The 16,369-nt window shown below is 40.7% G+C and overlaps 1 protein-coding gene across 1 annotated transcript in view; it reads left to right on the top strand.

Moving 5' to 3' along the window:
- Positions 1-14,109, top strand: part of LOC148029657 (antifungal protein ginkbilobin-like protein) — a 56,045-nt gene extending 41,936 nt beyond the window's left edge. Inside the window, exon 2 of the mRNA XM_087685904.1 lies at positions 13,880-14,109. The gene's annotated coding sequence lies outside the window, so the exon portion shown is untranslated. The remainder of the gene's footprint in view (positions 1-13,879) is intronic.
- Positions 14,110-16,369: the final 2,260 nt, after the last annotated feature.

Here is a 16,369-nt window from a genome sequence, read left to right as displayed (position 1 = left end):
TTGGATGAAGGCATTCAGAAAGGAGTGTTCCTTAGAGGCCTACAACTAGAAGTTCACAAGTTCGTGGTTTTGAGAAGACCAGTCAATCTACAAGCTGTAGTAGAAGATACAAGATTGTATGATGAAGTCGAAACAAGGTTTTCAATGACCTTAGGAAGAGGAGTCTTACCTCCTCCCATACCAGGAATGGTATGCCCACCAAATGCAGTTCTAGGGACAGTTCTCTACCCCTACCCCTAGATGCAAACAGTGCCACAATACAATGCACCTAATCCATAGTGACTGCAGACGACAATGCCTCAAATGGTGGTTCAACCACAACAGCACTGGTCTCAAAAAGTTTCTCCAATGGCGACTCAAGAATAGTGGAATCCTATCCACTGGAATCAACAACCCCAAGTTCGAACAGGAGCTCTGAATCAAAACCATAATAAAGGACCCTCTAGATCAACCCAACTAGTGTATGCAGTAATCACAGAAGCTTCTCGAAATCCTACTACAAGTACTTCAAGAGGTGAAAATATGAAGGACTACTTGTCCAATTCAATTTCAAGTATCAAGAAAGAGCTTATGGATGTGTTTACAGAGTAGCTACAAACGTTGAAGGTAAATACTGCCAATATATCCACTCTTGCGAAAGGTGGGAGAGATGTGATACATTCTAATACATGGTGTGGAAAGTGTCATCAATCGGGACATTTAGCCATTGAATGTACCCAAAAACCAACCATTCTTGGAGCCTTTTGTTCATATTGTTTGAGGAAGAACCATATAGAGGATATCTGCTCTCTGAAAGAGATGCAAGAATGAAGGAAGAAAGATGAAGACACAAGATTCAACTTGCTAGAATCCAAAATGACAATGCAGGAAATTGGACCAAAGCCTAGGAAGTTTGGTTCTAATTTTGGTTCAAGGAGGTTTCCCTCTCAAACTTACAGAGGAAGGCAGTCTGGCAGTGGCCAGAGATAAGAGGTGGAGTGTTACAGATGCGTGGAAAAGAGTCATATCTCACCAAATTGTCCAAACCCTAGAAGGTCTGTGGATCACAAGCCCTTATGCAGTCGATGTAAAGGAGAAGGCAACATTGCAAAAGATTATCCAAGTCCAGCCCCTGTGAAATTTACTTCTAATATCCAACAAAGACTCAAGAACTTGCTTTCAATTTTGTGGAATTGGAAGTGGCCGCTATAACGTATGCAAAGAAAGGAGAATTGGTGATTCCCAAAGAGAATATTCCTTCTGCCAAGACTGTGGGAAAAGCAGAACAATGCAGTCTAGGACAATGAAGTGGACAATGAAGTATAAAGCACTACAGAGCCACAGAGAGCTATAGAGACAGTTGTAGAGACATGACCAGAAGTCCATGAAATAGAGGATGCAGAAGTACCTCCTCATGGAGAAGAAGCGTAGATGTTTCCACTCCTAGAAGAAACATGGAAGATAAAAGTGGATGTGGTCCCATTTCCCAGTCGATTGGAAAAGCTTGTGGATCCTATCAAAGAGTATGATTTGGTTAAAGACCTAGACACTTTTTAACCAAACTTAACATTTTGACAGTTGTTGATGTTCTCCCAGCTATCGAAAGAAATTCAAAAGCATACTAACTAGAAGAAGAGGCTTAAGAATTATTTCCTCTGTAGTGATGAAGTCCAATAGAGCCTCATAACCCGTAAAGGAAGTAGATGTGGCTAACGCCTTCTTGGATCTTGGAACCCTAGAGATTGGTGTATGGATTGAAGGGTGATTTATTGCAGATGCATTGATTGATGGAGGCTCATCAGTAAACATAATGACGGATGTGACAATGAATGATATAGGATTGCAAGGAATGCAACCTACATAGTGGCTTATTAGATTGGCAGACCAAAGTAGAATCAAACTGTTGGGCATTTTCCCATACGTAAAGACAACCCTCGCAAGAAGAGACTATTGACTAACATATCTAGTGGTCAAACCAAATTTCTACGGGACTTTATACCCTCTGCTATTAGGAAGACCTTGGCTTTTTGAAGCAAAAGCAAGGACGGATTGGTTCAAAGGAATCCTAACCCTAGGCAGAGGACCAATAAAGTGGTATTGAAGTTGTATGGATTGCAAAAAGGCAATGGATCCACATTCATCAAAGTTGCAATCGACTCCTCTAATGAAATAACAAATGGTACATCAGGAGACAAAAAGACTGTTAAACAAATATTTTCCAAGAAAACAGAGGCACAATCCCTAATAGTGAGCATTGTAAGCCAATTATTGAAGGAAGTAAAGTCTTTGTCTATGGGTGAATACCTCCTGCCTGAACCTGAATTGACTTCTGAAATCATCTTTTGACAGTGAGATAGAAGCATGTATGTGCTGTTTTTCCTATTACATGGCACTTGTAGAGACAGAGCCAGAGATAGAGACAGACACAGAGACATAGGCAGAAGCAGAAGCAAAAGACAGAACAGAGAGCTTGTTCTTCTCTTACAGAGCATCCACAGATGTAGAAATAGAATCTAAAGAGGACAAATGTGATAATGCAAAAGAAGATTATGAAAGTGAGCTAGAAGGATCTATCCTACTCATAGAAGGTAGAGATGAGGAAGAAGTTTCTTTAGTTTTTAAAGCCTCAAAAGCCGAAGATCCCTTTCTGTTCGATAGAATGATTGTGGTGCCCTTTGGAATGATTAATGATTCACGTCATGAGCAAAGCCTTTATAAGAAATGGATTAAGAATAATAGGCCTTCCTTTGGCAGTGGCTCTTGTTGTCCAAAGTTACCCTTCCTTAAAGAAGATGATGATGATGCACCTTGCCAACAACCCCTAGCCCTGCAGCTCAAATAGAATGCAGAAAGTTCCTATTATGTGAGGTTCTCTTGGATGCATCTTCAGAAGACGAATCCTTGAGCCAAGAAGTAACTCATCCCCAACCCAAACTCAAAACCTCAATGATACCCTTTTAGCCTCCCAAAGAGTGAGCAAAGCCTCCATTAAAAGAGGACAATAGTTCTAGTGCATCATCAGAAGATGAGACCACTGCCTTAAAGGAGTCGGTTCTTTACTTAGAAGCAGTCCGTGGGAAATTTATCCGTGAAGTGGAAGATGAAAGGCAATTGACGTTCGTGGATGCTGATGGTACTGAATGTCACCTGAAAGTGGGTCTAAATCTTGCAGAAGAGGAACTAGTGGTCTTGCAAGACCTACTAAAGGAGAACTTAGACGTGTTTGCATGGTCATATAAAGATCTAAAGGGGATTGATCCCACAGTTTGCCAACACTACATCGACCTAGAGCCTGATACCAAACCTATGAGAGGCAAATATCTCGTATGAATCCCAATTATTTTGCTCAGGTAAAGGTCGAATTATTGAAGCTCCTTGAAGCTAAGCTCAATTATCTAGTGGCTAACAGTGAATGGGTTTCACCCGTTATTGTGGTCGTACCCAAGAAGAACGGGAAACTTCGAATATGTGTGGACTTTTGGAAGCTGAATGTCAAGACAAAGAAGAATCATTTCCCTATCCCACTGTTGGACACAGTGGCAGGCCATGAGCTCTATTCTCTCTTGGATGGATTCAACGGATACAACCAAGTCCAAATCGCAGAAGAAGACCAATCCAAAACAACATTCACAACCGAATGGGGAACCTATGCTTATAGAGTGATGCCGTTTGGGCTCTGTAATGCTCTTGCTACTTTTCAACGAGTGATGATGGCTACCTTCCAGAACCATTTACGTGATTTCATTAGGTGTTTCTCGATGACTTGGATTAATTTTTTCTCATTGAGCAATCGTTCGAGGGTTTAATGGAGCTAGAAGTGGTGCAAATGGGGGAGGTCTTGGATGCTTTGACTAATATATTTTGTTTGACAAGTTATCTATATATAAAAACATAACGTATTGGAATTTCTGACTAGAATATCAAAACTTTGAAAATCCCAAAGTTCAAAGAACCATCTATCGATAACAAAAATGTTATGTTATGTAGCGTCAAATTTCTCCCAAAAGAATAAAATGTGAACACGTGCATCCAAATCATAGAGCAAAATATGTCCTCACTTAAGATTATTGTTGATATTATCATATAATTCATGAGTATTAGGGACACCTCTAGCAGTGTTTTGATAGATGTCGAGAGTATGTGATTTCTCTCAACCTTGACAAATGTGTCTTTGGTGTCTCATTAGGAGTTCTTCTAGGTCACATTGTCTCTGCACAAGGGATAGCAACATATCCTACTAAGATTGAGAAGATTGTCGCCTTAACAAGACCAACCAACCTTAAGCAATTAAGGGGCTTTCTTGGCCATGTGGGTTATTATAGAAAATTCATTGCACACTTCGCGATGAAGGCAACCCTTTTGCATAAACTCTTGAAGAAAGATGTCGAGTTTACATGGACTAATGCATGTAACAAAGCATTCGACACCCTGAAGAAGTGCTTGATTGAAGTACCCATCATGCATCCTCCTGATTGGATGAAGGAGTTCTATGTACACATTGATGCATCAGTTGAAGGCTTAGATGCAGTCCTATGCCAGAAGGGATCCTCAAAGCTGGATCAACCCATTTATTATGCAAGAAGAAAGGTCATTGATAGAGAGTGGAACTATATAGTGACAGAGCTGGAGTGTTTGGCAATGGTGTTTGCCCTAGAGAAGTTTCACCACTACCTATTGTCAACTCATTTTAAATTTTATGTGGATCATGAGGCCCTGTCCTTCCTAATGAACAAAGTAGATGTGAAGGGAAGAATGATGAGATGGCTCCTTCTATTCCAAGAGTTTGACTTTGAGTCAAAACAGTTACCCCATGGTACGCAGACATAGCCAATCTCCTAGTAACCCAACAGTATCCCCCTAGCATCTCGAGCCATGAGAGGAAGAAGCTTTTGTTGGAATAATTAGGCCCCTACACCCCGTTTAGGAGGTGCTCTATATAAGAAAGGCAATGATAAAGTCTTATGTAGATGTGTTGCAGGGGAAGAGATTGGCATAGTATTGAAGGCTTGCCATGACGAGCCATGTTGAGGCCACTTTGCAGGAGAAGCAACTTCCATAAAGGCTTTGTTAACAGGATATTGGTGGCTAACCCTCTATAAGAATGCCTATGATTACTGCAAACGGTGTGATGCATGTCAGTGAATGGGAAAGCCTACCAAATCCAGTGCCATGCCCTTGCAACCCATTCTTTCTCTAAAGCTGTTCGAAAAGTGGGGGATTGATTTCATGGGTCCTATTGATCCGCCAACCAGAAGGAAGCAGAATATATACATCTTGGTCTGTACAGACTACATAACAAAGTGATGTGAAGCTAAAGCTCTGAAGCGGGATGATGGTAATAGTGTGGCCTTGTTCTTGTACAAGCATATCATCACCCGTTTTGGTAGTCCCCTAGAGCTTGTCAGTGAGACTGAGGTACCCACTTCCTTAACAAGATTATGGAAGTGTTGACAGAATTGTACAAGATTTGTCACCGTAAGTCCACACCCTATTACCCTGGATCCAATGGCTAAGTCGAAGTTACCAATCGCATCCTCTGCTCAATTTAGACAAGGACGATCGTTGCACATCGTCGTGATTGAGATGATTGACTTACAAAGGCCCTCTAGGCGCATACAGAAACTCCCATAAGGCAGCTACAGAACATACACCCTTCCAACTGGTGTATGGTATAGAAGCCATTTTTCCTGTTGAACTGGAGTTTCCCTCCCTACGAGTGGATATCAAGGAGGGCTTGGGAGATATCGAGTCCTTGCAACACCATCTTTTGCACTTGGAATGTCTAGACAAGACTCGCAGGGTGGCTCTATAGTCCATGGAAGCCACACAAGCTCGACGAAAGGCCTATCATGACATCTTCATCAAGCACAAGGAGTTCAAGGAAGGTGACTTAGTTGTCGCTTATGATTCTCAATTTGGCAAGTTTCCAAGAAAGCTTCAACAATATTGGATGGATTCTTATAAGGTACTTGCCATCAATCCGAATGGACCAATTAAAGTCCAGACATTCGGATGATCCCTTATTAATGGCTATCGCCTTAGGAAGTATTACCTTCCCTAGAGATCCTGACAATCACCGTCGATAGCTTCATTATTCTTTGCACAATGGTTGAGATGGCTTTACCTAATGCTCTTGATAACCCTCTTACTGATGCTGATGATATGGTTTCGTCTTGATAGCCCCTTGTCGTCACCTTCCCCCTCCCCTTGACTTTCTTTCTGTCTGATGCAATAGAGGTGGCAAGGATGGTTTTGATATATGGCATTCTTGCCTTTTGATGCTTCAAAAACAATAATAAAAAATAAAAAATATATATCGATCATGGGAGAAAATGACTTTGGTTCTTGTCATGCCGACCTATTCTTCAAGAAAAGGTGGAAACACCCTTGGGAGTAAGAAAGAAAGAAAAAAAAAACAAACTATTGTAGGAGAAAAGGAAGCAATTCCTTGTCATAGCAAGCCTTGTTTCTAGAAAAGGTGAAAACACCCTTGGATGGGAAGTTGACTATGAAAAAGGTGGTAACACCCTGCAGTCTAAGATCTCCAAATCTCTAGCTGAATCAACAGTACACTTTTCCAAAAGAAATTCAAAAGCCACCTCCCTTGGTGCGCTGTCTCTGTACTCCCCGTAGAACATGTGATTCCCTAACACAGAAGACATGACCTCCAAAAAATCTATAGTACTAGATATATGGGCTACCTCCTTGGGTATGCCTTGTCATCAACTCCTTGATGCTAGTAATAGATGAAGCAATCTTCATCGACAAACAATTGAGTGATGCGAGCTTTCATCCTAACAGGATGGGCTGAGTATGGGTTGCCCTCTGTATTTATCAACAGAGTGTGAGATAGAGGGTGGGGTGAGTGACCAGTCCTTTCCCTTCAATTCAAATGAGAGGTGAGTTGTGTCGAATGGAGGGTTGCACGCACGAGTTGGGCCTCTTAATGCACAATGCACGATTTGTTCACGTGCACTGCACTATAAGGCTCCCTGGCCTTTCTTCTTACACTGTATGCCAGGGATACACTGCTGTACCATCAAATGCGCACAAGGCATACAACCTTTGTACAAGTGATTGTGAGGACAACAATAATGGATGTAAGGATCAGGTTGCCCTCTTGTATTCTCAAACAGAGTGTCAGTCAAGAGGGGGGTCGAGTGTCATTGGTGTGTCCTCAAAACAATCATCGAGAGGTGGAATTGAGGGACGTTATGACACTTGGTGTAAGGTATGTTTTCCTTTCCCTATGCACCCACAGGATGGGTCTCAACTATCATCAAAGGATACGTCACCCTGTTCTGTACATTGCTCCATAAGGCTCCCTGGCCTTCTTGCTTATAGTTATGCCAAATGGGATTGGATACACTTATGAACGATCAAATGTGCACCTTGGCATACTCCTATCCTATTTTCCTTGTCGATTTCTAAAGCGGGTGTACATTATAGGGTTCTCTATGAGATTCATTGAGTAATGTACGTTATGGAGCGAGTGACTATTCTTTCCTCTCCATTTGAGTGACTGTGCGTTGAGTGCAATATCCTTTGTTATCACTTGAATTCCTACACCTTCATCAATAAAGCCGCCTCCCTAGGTGCTACTATGTTGTCCCCACAGCACTGGATGTATGTTGTGAAGACATCTTGGTACCTCTTATAGCTGACTGTGACACAGGACGCGATGTCAACAGTCAACTGCAATGCTCAGCAAATTGGATCAAGTTTTTTTAACCCTATACATTTTTTTTGCAAGTGACAGTCATGTTTCAAGTGTGGGAATGTTAGCATACACTTCGATGACACGTCTTGTGTTCATGCAGAGTCATTTTACCCTACCTAGTAAGGTTTTAAGTGTGGGGACACGTCCCTGCACGTCTACCGAGCATATATCTTGTATATGTCATTCATGGAATCTGCATATATCCCATGTCTTCACTTTACCTTAATGGGTTCCTTGCCCACCTAGCAGCCCTCGTCTCCCTTACCTACGAGGCAGTTTCTATTGTTATTTTTCTTTACATGGTGTTTTAGATATTTTTTATGTGAACACACCCTAATTTTACAAAAAACCAAATCCAACCCTACAACCATGTGTATCCCTCTAAACGGTATTTTTTTAAAAAAACCGCCCTCTATTCCGAGCAACAGATTGAAAGTTATTAATTTTTGGAGCATTTCTCGCACATTGGACGTTTTCCATGTGAATGCTTGTTTGTTGTTTCGGAATGCTGATCTGATGTGACAACCCTGTCCTACACCTTCCATATGATATTTTTCTTTTTTACATCCTGTCATTCCGATGTATAGTTTGTCAGTTATTAATTTTTGCAGATTTTCGTATCTTTTTCGTGCTTATTTTCATCATTTTTTCATGTGAACCTGCCCTATTCTCCTCAAAATTCAATTTTGAGTGAATAGCCTTGAGCGCCCTCCCCTCTTGCCCATTTTTCCTTTTTCCATTGCCATGTTTCAACTTATAATTTTTTTGTTATTAATTTTTATAGGTGTTTTTGAGCTTTGTTTTATTATTTTTTCTATTATGCGAACACCTCCTAACCCCGTCGGAATTGTGTTCTACTATGCCAATCTTGAAGAGCATCTATCACCTAACATTTCTCCTTTTAACTGCCCTTTGTTCCGATGGCTGGATCATTAACTATTAATTTTCGAATCCCTTTTTGGGTACGATTGTTGGGTTTTTCCATGTGAACACATCTTATCTTGATTGGAATTGTGTCCTGATGTGATAGGATTGTCAGGCACATTCTTAGGCACATTTCTCATTCTTCCCAGACTTTGTTCTGATGAATGGATTCTTCGATTATTAATTCTCGTATGCATTTTGGGGCTTGAATTTTGCCTTTTTCCCATGGCACACCATGCATTCTCTCCAAACCCCTTGTTGCATATTTCCATTGTCTCCCCCTGCCTTCAGGCACATTTTTCATTTTTATGACATTTCATTTCGATATACGATTTGGGTTTTATTTATTGTTTTCATATTTTTACTTGTGTATGTGTCTCCGGTGTTGCATGTGAACATCTACATTTTTCAATTTACACGTCTTTTGATGCTTCCATTGCACCGTTTGCCCCCCCTGTCGGTGTCCAGACTGTCTACGGGTCCCGCCACTGCAAATTCTTTTACCCCTGCCGCCCCCCGCATGTGCACAGGACGAGGGGGACTACCTTTGATTTTTCTACTAATTGTTAAAAAAAAAAGTAACCTAAAAATATCATAATACCCTTTCCTCTCCCCAATGATTCCCTCCTCCCCCCTCCTCTCCTTCTGTCTCCTGCATCCTGCCTCCCGCCTTCCGCTCCCTCCTCTCTTATTCTCTCTTCATTCTCCTCCTCCACCCTTCTTCCTCTCCTCCCCCACCTTCTCTCCCTCCTTTTTCTCCCTTTGTCCTTTCTCCCTCTTCTATCTTCCCCCCATTTTCTCCCTCCTGCCTCTCCTCCTCCTCCTTCTCCTCCTCCTTCGCTGTCTCCACCTCCACCTCCACCTCACCTCCACCATCTCCTTCTTCTCTTTTCCCCCACCTGCCGGCGCTCCCTGCCTCTACCTTCGGTCCGCCCACCTCCCTGTGCCATAGTGCCCTGACTTTGCTACCTCTCCTCCTTGTCGCCCACAGTGCCCGCCGTCGCCTGCACCTCTTATACCTCTGCCGTCACTCCGCCCGCCTCTCCTCCTCCACCACCTCCTCCCCCCCCTCCCTCGACATCACCAACCCATTCTATCCCCACAGAGACCTCCCCTTCCACCCCTTCAGCCCCCACACCCACCACCCCTCTTACCTCCCTTAGCCCCCCTTGACCCTCCACTCTACCCTCCCCCCCTCTTGGTTCTCATTCCCCCACAAAACCCCCTTGGCCCATGTTCCTATAGGCCCCTTCATTCTTATCGACACCCCCGTTACCGACAACACGTAATTTTCCACGCCCAAATGCGTCACCCAACACCACGTCCCACCACACCGCTTGCGGGTGTTCATGCGCATGCGTGGGCATGGCTCGTGAGTATTCTCACGTGAGGACGCGCATCCGGTCTTCTTTGTGTAGTGGTGTAGATGTTTGCAGTCGTTCATGCAATGTAGCTGTTCTGTGCTAGCAGCTGTTCACACGTAATTTTCAAACCCGAAACCATTAAAAAATCTATAAAAATACCTAAAACTGTAAAATAATTTTTTAAAAAAGAAAGCGTAAAAAACTCTATAAAAATAAAAAATACAAAAAATGGTTGAAAAATTCTTAATTGCTGATTTTTGGAATCATTCAGCCAACATCAATGATGCCTTGTGTTGCCTTTTTCAATTTCTTTTGTCCCTAGTGGAAATCGATTATTAATAGCTGAAGAGATCCTTTCCCTTCTTCAGAAGGAGACGTCTACCCCTTTGGTGTCCAGCAAGGTAATTACCAGTTCAGGGGTTTCTATTACTCATATTGCCTCCCCGATATAGAAGCAACTTTGCCAATTTCTGCAAGACAGATTAATGTCTGGTAAGCCTGCTCCTAAATGTCTCTCCAAGGAGCTTTTCACTGCTTCTGTTCGAATCCTTGAAGGGGCTAAATTTAATTGGTCAACCTTCATGTTAGCGAAGATTGATCAACATTTCCAAAGAGTCAGAAAAGGTTAGGGTAGTAATGTGTCTTATGGTGCTTTCCTTCAAAAGATTATCACTCTTGCCCCTCCTCCTGGATGTGTGCCAGTGGCTGATCCTGCTCCTCTTTCGAAGCAGCCACCACCTTGTGTTCCATTCCCTCCCCCATTACAGACAAATTCAGATTCAGAGGATGAGCCCCCTCCAAGATTTTCCCGAATTAAGTGCTGACATACTAAGGGCCATGTAGTCCCTCTATAGTATTAGCTCTACAGATCATCTAGTAAAGGATACTACTCCTCCTGTTTCTAGCAGTTCCCTTCTTGCATTCCTCTCATGTAATAACCTATTTGTAGTGCTCAGAGGGATGAATAGCTAGATTATAAGATTCTTACTTCCTTATAGACCTTGACAGTTGGACCGTTGCACTCTTAGATAGTTTATGGTGTCCATTCTACGTTGGAGACCTCCCTTACATCCCGTCTTCAATCTGTTTACACAGGAGTGCATACTTTCTTGCAAGACAAGGTGGATTCATTGACCAACTAGTTGAGTAAATCCTTGGAGGATTTGGTATCAGAAAAAGCTACCATGAGTGACATTGATAAGTAGATAATTGAGGCGACTATTTTGATGGATAACTAGAAAGCCAAAATTCAGGAGTTGGAAGCTAAAGTAGTCACATTAGAAGGTGAGATTATGTCCTTAATGACTAACAAAAATGCAACTCTTGAGGAGATGTTAGAGACAGCTCGTAAATTGGAAATTTGTGAAGGTCAATTGCAGCATTCCCAAGAAACTATTGAGGCCCAAAAGAAGCTTATTGAGGAGCTTGATCAGAAAGTTGCCACTCTCTCTATTCCTTCTCTAGCCCCTGTAGTTTCTTCAGTCATATCTTCTACCGAGGAGCTTGACCAATTGCAGCATAAAGCTAAGCTATGTGATTGCCTCCTGAATTGTGTGCATGAAGATTTTATTTGCTATGCTGAATTGGTGTTACCATCTCCTTCCTTTTGGGTTAAATATCATCAGTAGAGATTTGCCTTATACATATCCTTAAGCAATGTGGATTTGGAACCTCCAAAGGATGGATGGTCAAATCTATTGTCTGTCAATTTGTTGAGAACTGTTTTTGATAGATTCATGGATGAGATGGTTTCCCATGAAGTTTAGTTATTATCTTTTATGTATCTTACAGGCCATTTGCAGATCCCCGATGAGGAAGATCTAAATGTTTATGTGGGGGATGTGATCTTGCAAGCTATTATGTATATGCACTCAGTGGAGCTTTTGCTAGCAGAGAGTTTGAAGACTTATCATGAGTAGACATCTTGGTGTAAAGGACATGCATGGCATCTACATTTGGAGATTGCTGCTTTGGAATATCGTTGTCTCAATAGTGTATTCTATAAATATGATATCCAACCTTTACAATCTCAGTTATTGAGCTATCTTGCTGATCATCCATTATTTACTAATTCCTTTTTTTGGGGTCTTCATTTTCATTGTTCTTTGTATCCATTGGATCCTGGAGATCTTTTGTCTTATTCCCTCATATCTTATCATTTTTCTTTATATGTTTATCTTCTTTTTTCTAAACCTAATACCATTCCTCTTTTATCTTTTACCCCTTTTGGATTGCCTCACATTCCTGTGTTTACCATTTGTCCTTTTATTGTTGATCCCACGATATCTCCTATCTCTTCTGAACCTCTTCCTTCCATTTCAATTTCTTCTGTTTTTTTGGCAGATTCTCTTCAAACCTTTTTGATGCATTCTCCATCTTTTCCACCTTCCTTATCACTTCATTTACCCTTATTCTATGAATTATCTTATTCTCCGTTACAATCTTCTTCTCTTATTCCATTTCCCTCTCTATCTAATTACATTAACCTTCCTTCCCAGACAGTGATGGATACACTTGGCTATGATCATGACATTCTTCGTCGACGAAAACGGACGCTGCATGATTCTATGACAGGACTGGCCTTTTATTCTAGGGTCCTAGGATACGTCTCTGGCATGTTCGAATTCTTATCTTCATTTTGCCAGAGTACATGTTACTTCTGAGGATACCAGTGTTCATCTTGCAGCTCATTTTTGCTAGTATCTTGCCTTCATGCATTACCAATCTCATTTGAATACTTGAAAGAGTATCCCCTAGTTGATCATAGATCCAAATGTGGATGTAGTGGATGCTCAAATGGATGTACTGTATTACTTTGCATAGGCCTTCCCCACCAGGTTTATCATATGATGCGTTGTCTCCAGTTCCTCCAAAATGTACCTCAGTACTTTGTAGATGAGAACAAAGCCTTGGAACGTCTTAAATTGAGTATGCAATTTAAGAAGGAACATCTTCATCCTACTTAGCAAAAGAGGGTTTTCATGATTGTATTATCTTTTTTCTTAATGAAAATCTTTTCATTTGCTCTTTGTTTTTGGGAGCGTATGCCATTCAGACTACCCGGTTTTGTGTCAAGTATTAGTGTATGTGTATGTATTATTTTTCTCTCAAGTGGAGCTGAAGATGAAGATGGACCTGATCGCGAAGCTGATTGATGGATGGATGGACAAAAGAAACTTTTTATATCCTTTATCAGTTTTTTTTTTGTTTGTTGATTTTAAGAAGTGTTGATTGATAAATGGTTTTCCTTTCGTTGTATTTTTATCAGAGATACAGGTTGTAAGTTGGGATCGTGGTTGAATGGCATTTTCGTAAAGATTGATATTGAAGATCAATGATATGAGCTTGTGAATGAACTTGTATTTTCTTTTTATTAGATTGCAAAGATGCTCCCTTATTAAGTGTGGGGATATGTTGAATGCTGAATTGACTAGATTTTTGGTTGATTTTTATTATTTTTGAAGGTTGAATGGTTGATTTTTGATGGATTTTGAATGATGATTGATTGTTTTAGAAATTTTTGAAAGTATTTTGGATGATATTGATTATGTTTTGGAAGCTCATGATGATTCTTAGTAGAAATATGAGGCTCTGTGATGTTCTGATAGGTTTTGTTGAGGTTTTGATTGCTTCTGTTTTGTTCTGTTTTTCTTTTGTATGAAGCATAGATTAATGATTGATGGAAGTTGAGGACTTTTAAAAGCTCATTGAATTTTTTTTGATAGTTTAGAATGGTTTTAGTATGAGTTATGTGGTTCTGATGCTTTCTATTGACCTTCTATGAAATCTTCTGTAGAGCTTCTATTCTTGCTCTGTTTATGTTATGTTATGTTCTATATGTCTTTGTCAGTGTTTTGTGGAATGTATGTGTGATTTTGGGGAAGTTTTTTAGCCTTGGAAAGAGGTGAATAGAAGTTCAAAAGAGCTTGAAGAAGTCAAATAAGTAGCTGTTGAAGACTCAAGAGAAGATTGGAGTGAAGTGATAGTAGTGAGTTATGAAGAGCCATTGTAGTGGCTTTGGTGACCTTTCATATCAAACACACCTTTTGGAAGGGGCATCCACGATCAAAGAAGGATTATTGTGAGTGATTATTGAGTATTGTAGTGAGGAGATGATGTACTATTGATTGAGAGAGAAAGAGAGAGTCAGAGATAGCCAATTCTATGCAAAATAATGTATCTATCTATGAGAGATTGTGAAAGAAAACTAAGAAGACAATGAAGATGAGTACTATGTGATATTTTTCCATTCAAAGTGGTGTTTTTTTTGTATTCTCTTTGTCTATCAATGAAAAATATGAAGAGAATGATGAATTTTATTAAAGAATAAAACCGTTGGAGAATTGTTTATATTATGCTGTGTGAAGATTTCTTGCTAGTGGCGTTCTTTTCCTTGTTGATGTTACAAGATAGATTTTCATGCAGTAGAAACTCCTTTTCCTTGGTGTGTCTCTCTTGGGGCTCCATACAACTCTTTACTTCACTCCACTTCAAATTGGACCGCCTCAATTAGTACTGATCCAAAGACACCATATTCTTCACACTTCCATTTCACTTTTCAACTTCAACTTCGTTAATGCCAATGCTTCGAAGGATTGTCCACTTTCAATTTGAAAAGAGCAAGGAAAAACACCCTCCAAAGGAACACACGTATGCCCATAAGCTTTAGTAAAGAAGATGATGAGAAGCACCATCTTGAAGCACATTATCCTCATCTCTATGGAAAAGATCATGGATATTTAGCCCTTAAAAGATTGATCTTGTAGCACAACCTCACTAAAGATCCAACTTAAAGAGCTCCACCTAGTTTATGTATTTTGAAAAAAAGAAGGAAGATATGCTTTATTAAAATAATAATGAAAATTGACGGAAAAGAAATTTATAAGAATCCTTGATGTGTGTTTGATAAATCGGATGGACTTGGTGAAAGAAGGGTGGAATTGAGGATACAACAAAATTGATGGAAAGGAAATTCATAGGAATCCTTGATGTGTGTTTGATGAATCGGATGGTCTTGGTGAAAGAAGGGGTGAATTGAGAATAAACCAAATATGCATATCAATGACCATTGAGAAGGATGAGCAATCATAACATAAAAAGAGTTATTTCTAAAAGAGCAAGGATAAAAATTGAATTTTTTTCTTTAAGTTCATCTCATGATAATTGATACCCACATTTCCTACTGTCTAGATGGATGAGAAAAGGGGAGTGTGAGGTAGCTCTGACTATCGTGTTGAGGAGATGAGAGGACTGGTGAGGTTGTACTTGTATGTGCTGATTTTTGTAGTAGCTACACCACTCACTTGATGCACTATTGCATAGCTGCATCCACTCTGGAGTCAAGAGTTTGGCTGAACATCACCATTTCTCTTCCTCTTTTGTGCTCTACACATGTTTCTTTTCTGCACGAGGAGCATCTCCAAGCTAGCCAATAGGTGGGAAAAAGTAGTAGAATAGGACAATATGATTAGCGTGAGTTGAGTGAGTCCATGGGTTGTTGGAGGCCATGTAAGAGGTCCAAGGTGGACTAATTAAGAGGTCAAAGATCAAGGGGTACAAGTGTTGTTGGCATTGAGGCAAATTGCCATGTTGAGAAGGAAACACAGATGAATTGATGATGAGCTACTTTTCTCTCATGGTGAGGGGTGTAATTTCTTCCATGGTTTTGTGTTTCCATTTACATGATGGTACCCTCCATGTTCATACAAAATTTGCGGCCTGAAGAATCCAGGACTAGAAGGCGGTCTCTTCTCCTCTTATTTTAGATTCATAGCTCAAGATAATCCACCTTCCTTTGGCCATTGTTTCTTGCAAGTCTTAAGAACATCCATGAGTAGCCACCCCTCACAGGATCACCAAAAATAAAGAGCCTAAGGACATCATTGAATCTACTAAGAGAGTAGGCCTTATGGTGCCATCTACAATGCCTGTGCACTAAAAAATGTGTAAGAATGGAGTAATATCACCATAGATAACAAAGCAAGCCCGCTGCAGATGTAACCCTCTGCATCATCAGAGAACTCCTCTTCTTCCTCTTCATGTCATTTGGTGATTCTTATTCTCTTTCCTTCTTCTTATTGATTGTACTTGTTAAGCGATTGTGTGGCTTAGGAAAGGGCAAGGTGTTGTGTTACCTTGTGACAGAAGGTGATCTATGGGTCTAATACATCAATGGTTATAGCCACATGAGCATGTTTGTGCAGTCCTCTACTCCTCATCCTCCTCATCAAGCGATTTCACATGTGCTAATGGGGGACCTTGGCAAACCCAGTAATGTTTGCGCACTTCAACTCTAACAAGGCAAGGTCAATGGAGACTCACCCCTTACGAGGATAGTTGAAGGACCCTCTGTCTCACTCTCTGTTGAAAGATACATGAGGGC

Source organism: Lygodium microphyllum, chromosome 10 (genome assembly GCF_053477565.2).
Source record: "Lygodium microphyllum isolate KBCC chromosome 10, Lygodium_microphyllum_v1.1.10, whole genome shotgun sequence".
NCBI classification, from domain to species: domain Eukaryota; kingdom Viridiplantae; phylum Streptophyta; class Polypodiopsida; order Schizaeales; family Lygodiaceae; genus Lygodium; species Lygodium microphyllum.
Note: the sequence above shows the minus strand (reverse complement) of the source record. Positions and strands in the feature narration are given on the sequence as shown.